At 43.7% G+C, this 8,848-nt stretch overlaps 1 long non-coding RNA gene across 1 annotated transcript; it reads right to left on the bottom strand.

Annotated features, from left to right (window-relative positions):
- Nucleotides 1–489: 489 nt before the first annotated feature.
- LOC128809324 (uncharacterized) lies at nt 490–1,249 on the bottom strand. Its single transcript, XR_008437683.1, has 2 exons — nt 900–1,249; nt 490–809 (listed from the first exon to the last, which is right to left on the bottom strand). It is a non-coding gene; the product is annotated as an uncharacterized LOC128809324 (long non-coding RNA).
- Between the last annotated feature and the right edge of the window lie 7,599 nt (nt 1,250–8,848).

Here is an 8,848-nt window from a genome sequence, read left to right as displayed (position 1 = left end):
TGAAGTAGTAAGCATCGATCAGATGTGCTGTCTGCAAAATGAGATGTTAATATGAATGCACAGAAAAGGAAAACAATATCAAAGTCTGATCCAATTATAAGGGCTGATCTTATGATTTGTAGTGCCCTTAAGCTGGGGAAAGCTGTCGGAAGGCAAGATACCTCCCCTCCTGGAAGAAGGGCTGATGGGGAAGATTAGTTGCTAAGCCTGGATGGAGAGAATCCCCTGAACACAACCTCCCTAAGCATTTGCACTCATCGCCTGAGCTTAAGATGGGTCCTGGCAAGAGGCACACAGGCATCTGTCTTTTTCTGTTTCAAAAACTCCAGGAGAGCTGATCACTTATCACGGGAACCATCTGGCTTATTCTTAGAGAGATCAACAGTTAGTCACTGAATGAACAAGGAACAAGCTGCATTGAAGTCTGCTCTCCCCATTAAATATGAGGACTCAGCCCAAGGTCTCTGAAACACCACGTGCTTTGCCTGCTGCAGGCAGAAGGGAGAGAGATTTAATTTTGCCTTGAGGTTGCTGAGCTGCTGTCATGTGGAAGAGAGCTTCTGTGGCGAGCCGGGGGACGTCGGCGTCTCTGCCGTGAGCTGTGGTGGCCATGGGGATGGGGACCCGAGGCTTTGCTTCCTCAAGGTCACCTCTGCCAGGGATGGAGAAACCTGAGGAGAGAGCAGGGCTGCACCATGGCTATCTGGAAAGCTTGACACCATCTGCTGTGCCTCCAGTGTTCACTGTTGATCTCAGTTCCCAGGTGCCAGGGCAAGAGGTGGGAACGGGTTATCGTTCTGCGCTGGTTGCTGAGGATGCAGGACAAGGCCGGCGTAGGCTGCTGTGGGTCAGTGCTGCTGGGCTGTGAAACTTAGGGAGCCAAGGTGTTTCACTCTTACCTTTGAGGAGTAAAACTCCACCTTGTCCCTGAAAGGATGCAAGCACATCTGTGTGCTATTTGTGCTTCATTAAGAAGGACTGTAGAAATAACTGAGCCAGCTCCTTGCTAAAAACTTCTCAAGCCAGGCCACTGTACTGACTTGTGTCGGGTGTTCTGATAAAGCCTTTGGCAGCCTCTGCCTGCCCTCTGCCATTCCTATCAGGTCCCTGTGAAGGGCGGCTGGCTTTGAAATGCACTGATGCACCAGGGGGCTTTGCTCACCCACCTGGGTGCCCTGGGCCTCCTGTAGCCAAGCAGGCTCCAGACTTTTTGGACTTACCAGTGATCTGACAAGCTCAGTGAACTTGGAGCAGCAGCTTGGCCTTTCTTGTGGATGACCTGTAGGTCTCACGTGAATGCTATAACCTTTGCTGAGAGTGACAGTTTGGGGATTTTTCTTCTCTTTTCAATGTTTTTTAATTTTTTTTCTATTGCTCTTGCTAATTACTAAAGCAATTTTTAAAATTTAAATGAGGGCTTCCTCCCTCACAGCCCATCTGCTGTGAAATCACAGCGCACATCCTTTGTGACAGTTCAAGCATTGCCATGGCAACGTGCTGTGATGTGATCAGCCCTGAGTTATGACCTCACTGCGGGACCAGGCAGGCCAGGTTGCTTTGGCAGAAGGAATAAAAACCAACTTCTGTATTAACAAAAGTGGTATCTCAGCTACAAGCCGGTGGGATTTGTCCTGGCCTAAAAGCCAGCTTAAATCCCTTTCTGGAGCTTTTTACAGGACTTCAGTGCTAGGGCTTGGCAGGGGCATCCACTTGAGAAATCATCTATTTGTTTCCATAGAGAAAGTTACTTTCTTTGAGAAGTCTTTCCCACAGTTTATGGCACTATTTCAGTAGAAATTCTTTGAATTTATAAGGCTTTTTTGTATTTTTTTCCCTCCCTGTTTATCCATAGTGCTGAAGACCAAGCTCTCTTTTTCCTATTTGGAGGCAGGTGCTGTGTGGCCAGTGGCAATGCGTACTTCACCTGTGCTACCCGTGGCTTTGCCCCGACCCCATCCAGAAGATAACAGGGCTGGAGTGAGTAGTTTGACTTTCTGAGGCATTCATCTCTCACCTCCCTGCTGAGCCTGGCGTGAAGGGTGACAAGGCTGCAAGGCTTTGTGGACAACTGGAGTGGATTAGTGACCAAAGACTGCCCAGCAGGTGTCATATCCAATGTTATCCATTTCCAATTAACCAAAGACCTGGTTCAGAGCCCCTGGTTCAAAGTAGGGGATTATTTAAAATTTTTTTTTTCTTGTGTGACTCCTGCTGATTTTGGATCAGATTTTAACTGAGCTTGAGTCAAACTGAGCCTGCTCTTCAGGAAGCTATTTACACATGTAACTAATTCACCGAGACAGCTTGTATATTTATCTCTACTGTAGAATGTGTTTCAGAATCTGTCTTTATCCATCCATTATACAGAATACAGCATCTTTAGACTGATGGTGCAAACAGAATTGATGGGGTTCTTTGGAAATTCTAAAGGGACTGGTGATACAATTTGCCACCTCTCTGGAGACCTGGATGCTTCACAGGCAGCCTAGTTTCTCTATTTTATTTCATGCTGTTTATGAGGATTTAAACAATACATGGCTACTAAATTACATGTATTAGCTGAGAGGTGTTTTGGGAAGGGGGGGAGGGAGTAGTTCCAAGTGGCACACTCTGCAGAGAAGTATTTCACAGTATTAGACTTTCAAGTGTTAAGACTTTGTGGGCAATTTATATGGTGGTATTAGCCAGGGGACACAGTGGGTCTGTGGTGCCAAGGTCTGTGTGGTGATGGAAGAGCACACAGCCCTTGGTTGCTATAGGTCCCCTGTCCCTTATAGCAGAGCTGGTACATAAGGCTTACAGTCCTTCCTCACACATCTATTCCTCCCCTGTCCCTTTCTGAACATATGCAGTCAATATAGCCCCAGTGCATTATTGATCAGGCCATTTAACTTTGCACTGATGCCTCTGCTTTACCTGTTGAGTCAGAGAGCTGGCAAATGGTTGCTGTAGTTTTGTCTTTAAGCCGTTTTGGAAAGACAGCCTCAAAGATCTCCATAATTTTTAGGCTCACAACCAAAAGGGGAACAGAGGGGGAAGGACTCAAGTGTAATAATTGTCTCCCTCCAAAACTGTCTTTAAAAATACTCCCTGGTTTAGCCTCTTTATGCCATTTTACAGCCTCCAGCAAGTTTTTACAGCTGAGCTACTTTCCAGCCCCAGAAATTGTGGTACAGCCCCTGAACTATTGAAGTGCAAATGACTTGACCGTAATCTGGGAAGATTCAAGAGAAACAGGTCAGATGTTACACTAAACACTTATGGCAACATATTTCAACAGCAGGAGGACAGAAGCAAGTTTTACCCTAGTCAGGTTTAATGTGAGAAGATAAAAATCTATTTTCTGAAGGTGAATGTTATCAGTTTACTGGTCTTTGGCTGTGCAGGCTCAAAAATAACAATCCTTCTGTAACTCTGTGTATACCAGAGTCATAAGGTTCTTATAATATTAATTTCATAAGCTTTCCAGCACACTGATCGTATCAGCCCCTATGGTTATCCCAATTTATTGGTGGGAAACCAGAGCTTGAGAAAACTGGAGACAAGGTCTCCAGCGGCTTTGGCTATGGCCAAGCATTCATAAAAATTAGTGCCAACACTGGGGCTCCTGGGACTTTTGGCAACCCCATGCAAGGGACTCATGGCACAGCCAGATCCCTGGAGTCTAAACCCACTGGCTTGGCTGTGCTGCACATTGTTTACCCCATTGCTGACACCAGGAGGAGGGCTTAGCTGGGCTTGCTGCAGGTTGAGGTAAATATTTACGAGATTGACCTGGATCTCAACAGTGGCAGTAGGAATTTTCTTGCTTTCACAGAATAGTGCGTCTATACCACTCTCAGAAATATAAAAGCAGTATCACTGTGCTACAGAAACAATTTGGAGTCTTTATCCTACTGGAGCTCAGCCAAGAGTTTGTATCATTTTCTTAGTAAGACACCTGCCCTTAGGTCCTCAGTGCATAGATTTTCCCTGCATACTGGGTCAGCTCCAGGATTTTGTTTTGCTGCAAAGCCATGTAGTAAAAGCTTCTCAAAGTTTTGAAAAGCTGGTTTTGCAAAGCTAGCTCCTGGATAACATGGTAAATTACAGGTTAGGCTATGTGTATTTACTGCAACTAAAGGGAAATGTATTTTTTTCTGATCTTGAAAATCCCAAAAAGGCAGCTTTCTCAGTGAAAAATATTTTGTCACAGTAGCCACCCTAAATGTCACCCTGGACCAGTGACAAATTTATGGTGACATTTTTCAACAGAGATGGTTAACTCATGTGCTCCCTGTAAAATACTGATTTTCCTGCACTTTGAGAGTGTCTGAAGGAAAAAAAAGATACTGTATGTAAAACCTGATTTATAAAAACAATGTGCCTATTGCTTCAGTCTGAGTGCATTTACATTACAAGACACAAATTAAATTTAACACGATGCTGCCAACAACTGTGTTTTATCCAGGACTGAGCAGACAGGATAGAATTTAGCTTTTCAATAAATGGGTGGCATTTTATGGGGAAGCTTGAAAAAGGTGGAGGGGGGGCATACTAACAGAATAAGAGATAAAGGTGTACACCTTTATAAAGGCATGGATATTCATTTTGCTGTCTATGAACTGTAAATTATCATCTGGTTTCAGAAAGATACTTTCCAATATTAAAAGAGATGAAGGAACCCTTTGTCCCAATACAGTGGATTTATTTGCAAGAGTTTTTGGAATTCAGTAATAGAAGGAAAAATAAATGTGGATTTTCTATATGTTTTCCTTAATGCTCTAATATTGGTACAGACCCTTCAGAGAAATGCTGGGATTGATTGTCTGGAGGTGAGGTGGGAGAGGGATTAATTCCTGTCCAGGTCCTATTCACTGCTTTTACTTATGTCTTAACACATTAATGAAATACATTTAAAAATAATTAGTATGCTAAGGATGGCGTGATGGATACCAAATTTGATACATAGTGGTACAAATGAAGATTAATATTAGTCATATCTGTATGATTTAATGAAGGATATAATGCCACCTGCTATGTGGTGGAATCAAATTACTATTTTTTGGTTGTTTTTGACTAATTCTGGAAAGAAAATGAATTTGAACTAAGCTAATTTCCCTTTAATGTCTTAGATTTGTAATTAAAGATTCACGTGTTGCAGTTAAACATAAATACTGTGTAAAATCACACACAGGAGAGTCCTGTGATGTTAACCCACCATTCCCCCAGAGGATACAGCACCCAGCATCTTCTAGCTGGGATTAGTAGTAGTTTCATTTTCTTCTTCTCTGCGAACTTGCAAGACATCCCCATACATTTCCCTGCTTTTTTACAGGTATAAAAGAACATCCCTTGGAGGCCATGTCTTGGGCTGTTATTCACAGAGCAGTGTCAGAAGGAGATGTATATTCACACACTTAGAGTGTGGCACTTGCTGGCACCAGTGCAGGGCCACGCTGGGTTGGGACATCTCTTTGGTGGCTGCTTCCCCAGCATCTCTCAAGCCAGGGATGGCATGTGACTCCCAAGAGGGAGCAGGGATGCTTGGGGTAGGAGTCTCTGCTGGAAGCAGACCACAAGTGGCATCAATAGAAGCCATTAAAACCCAAGCTGTGGCTTGGATCTGTTGCCACTGTGGACCTTTCTGAGTTTTTGGCTAATGGGTTGCTTTGCAGCTCAGGATGGCCAGTGTAGCCAGAGCTGCTGTGCTGGAGTGTGCTGTGCCTCCTTGCTGTGTCTAAAGGCTGCATGGCCTAAGTGCTGGATGGCACATTGTATATGGCAGACTGGCAAGCAGCGGTAACAAAATGATTTTGTCCCCCAACAAAGTTAATTGAATGAGATTTAGTGTTGCTAAGAGATTTGGACTGCATCCCTCAAACTTCAGGAGATTAGGCTGCCAAGCAGGAGGCACTGCAGAGGGGCTGGCACCATGCCAGTAAACAAAGCTTTATCAGGATGATATGTTAATATTTGTGTGTACTGTAAAATTAAAAAAAAAAAAAAAAAGGGAGGGGCAGAGTGGTGGACTGCCTCATCTGCTACTCTGGCATAGAAATTCCCATTGAAGCTGATGGTAACATGCTAATGTTTCTGCAAAAATGTGATTTCAAAACAGCTTGGTTGCAATGGAAAACAGATGTCTAATGCAGTCCACCTTCATCTGTGGTCCTAGCAGATCTTACATGGGAAAATATTTGTCTTATGAGAAGGCCCACAGGCCTCAGTTGACATCAGAGTTGAGTTTGGTGAGGGGCTTTTTTGGGATGCAGCAATGCTGGCTCAGCAGGGTGTGGATGGATACAGGATTTCACTGCCTGGGCACCAAGCTGGCCACGCGTGGGTTCACCATCACTGGAAAACTGTGTGACCATGTGAGTGTAAGACTGCCCTTGAGGTGGCAAATCATGACAAAAAGCTCAGCCTACAGGAAAAACAACTGAACCAACTGATAAGAAATGCAGGCATTGGTGACTCTTGGTTTCTTTCATCTGACACAATATGGACAGGGAAAATCCCAGGAGCACTGCAGTGGAACTTGGAGGCTGAGAAGCTGCTCCTGAATTTCATCTGAACTTTGGATGATTAAAACATCAAAGCTGGTGCCAAAATGTATTTTTTCTGAATTGCTGGAAAGAACTTAATGGGAGAAGATGATAGAGTAGATGCTGAAAGTAAGAAAACAGGATGGTCAGGAGGGAATTCCTTGTTGGCTTAGCTAGTGCTGTGTGCCATGGTTAGAAGAAATGTTTTCTGGATGTGGATGTGTGTGAGATGTTTGAGAAGGCCCCAGGCAGTACTCCTGCCTGGTTCTGACTTGCTTACTGCTAATAGGTTTTCACCCTGGGGATTTGGGGGAAGTGGATCTGAGTGTGCTGGGTGCTGGAAACCCACATGGGTGGAGTGTGGAGTGGGATGGATGGGTGTGGAGTGTCACCACTTCAGTGACAGCTGACCTGAGTCTTATCAGAATCTGTAGTGATATTTTCATCTGAGGACCACTGCAAATGTGGTACATCTGGTGACCATAGCATCAAAGTGTAACATGGACTTCTTTCACCATATGAAAACTGAAGGATCTGCATAGGTGTTGGGAGAAAGGGGAAGACCTTGGGGTTTCACAAGATAAAGGACAGCCCAGCCCAAAGAGCTTAACAGTTTTAGCTACTGTTGTAACACAGTAGACAGGTAAAGCCTGGGCTGTCCAGACCACACTTTTCCTTCTCTTCCAACTTACTGCCTGCTTTCTTAAGCACTTTGCCTAAAAATGCTGGTCCCAGTGAGGCAAAATGGCAAATATCTCATTGGCTCCAGTGGGACAGGTGCTATTTCTCAGCTACAATGACACACTAGACTTCACTGGCTAAACTCTGAACATACACATTCAGAAGTCACATAAAGACAACACAGAGGTCACAGGAAATCCTAATTTCTGATATAAAGAACAGCCTATAGGCTGACACAGCTAATCTTTAGATCACTGACAGGAAGAGTAAGGCTTGGGAGCCTTATGTAGCTCAGCCCAGATACAAGTTCAAGTCCAGCCTGATTAAATGCTGTCCTCTGTCTCTACAACACAGATCAGATGTGTCTGCATGGGTTTTATTAGACAAGTTTTACACCTACAAGATGTTTCCTCTTTGCCACCCCCTCACCTGCCAGCACTGGGGTGAGGTACAAGTGGGACATTTGTGCTGTTTCTATAGCCTGCAAGCCTGCCCAATCCCTGAAAGATCCAGATTCCAGGAGAAGGGATGAGGTATGCATCAAGCATTTATTGGCTTGGCAGCTGATAGCTGGGTGAAGAGAGATACTTGTGTATGTCCTGTTATCTGGCTCTGGGAATAAGGTGATGATTCACTCCAAGTGCTTTGTCACAGCTCCACATCAGAAGGGAACTATACAGAAAAGTTATCTCAGGACTGTCTTGACTTTTTCAGATTTGAATAATTATATTGATCCAATTGGTTTTAAGTTTTATATTTCTTTACTGAGGCTTTTCCATCTCAATAGTCAGTTGTTTGCACAGAAAAACTCCCACTTCATATTATTTTTTATTGCCCTAGGCTGCGTGTGTCTAATTTTTTCTGTATCCCAGAAATGCTCTTTCCAGCATTTTGGGAGGATTCAGCTGGAGAGCTGACCTGCCCTCTTGAGTGCTCAGGAAACACAGAGGCTTGCACAGAGCAGCACTCTGCTGGCATACAACAACAGGAACTAGGAAGCCTAAAGCTAAACTCAAATTCATCCTGGTGGAAACTTTATTATAGTGGATGAACTATATCACTGAAGAAAAGCTGGATTTATCTCCAAACACCACATCTCCTAACTCCATAGGAGTTCAAATGAGCTAATCCTAGCAACTTTAAATGATGTAAGGCAACTTCCAGTCCAAAAGCCTTTTCTCCTGTCAGTTTTCTCCTGTGACTTTTCTCCATTTGTGTGTCTTTCCATGCTCAATTGGCATCAGCAGCAGAGAGGGAGGAAAATAATCACTACAGCAATCACTGCCAGGGCAAAAAGGGAAGTGTGCAGCTTTTTTTTGTAACATCCAGATAGGGAAAAACTATGAGCACAAACTTGTGTGCTGAGCTTAATCTTTACATTCCTTCTAGTAAGCACTGATGTTGTATTTAAAAAATTAATCTTAATTGATGAAAACAGGCCTTATATTAAAAATATTAAAATTATATTGAAACTATTTTCTCTGGTTTAAGAAACACCAGCAGAAAATTCTTTGTTCATATTTTTCTTTTTTTCTCTGGGTTGCAAGGATTGATTTATGTGTTCAAGTAAAATGCTGGTACTGAGACCATCACCAGGGCAGGCCCCTTGAAATAGCAGCTCTTCATTTCTCTCCTCTGTA

Source organism: Vidua macroura, chromosome 1, assembly GCF_024509145.1.
Source record: "Vidua macroura isolate BioBank_ID:100142 chromosome 1, ASM2450914v1, whole genome shotgun sequence".
NCBI classification, from domain to species: domain Eukaryota; kingdom Metazoa; phylum Chordata; class Aves; order Passeriformes; family Viduidae; genus Vidua; species Vidua macroura.
Note: the sequence above shows the minus strand (reverse complement) of the source record. Positions and strands in the feature narration are given on the sequence as shown.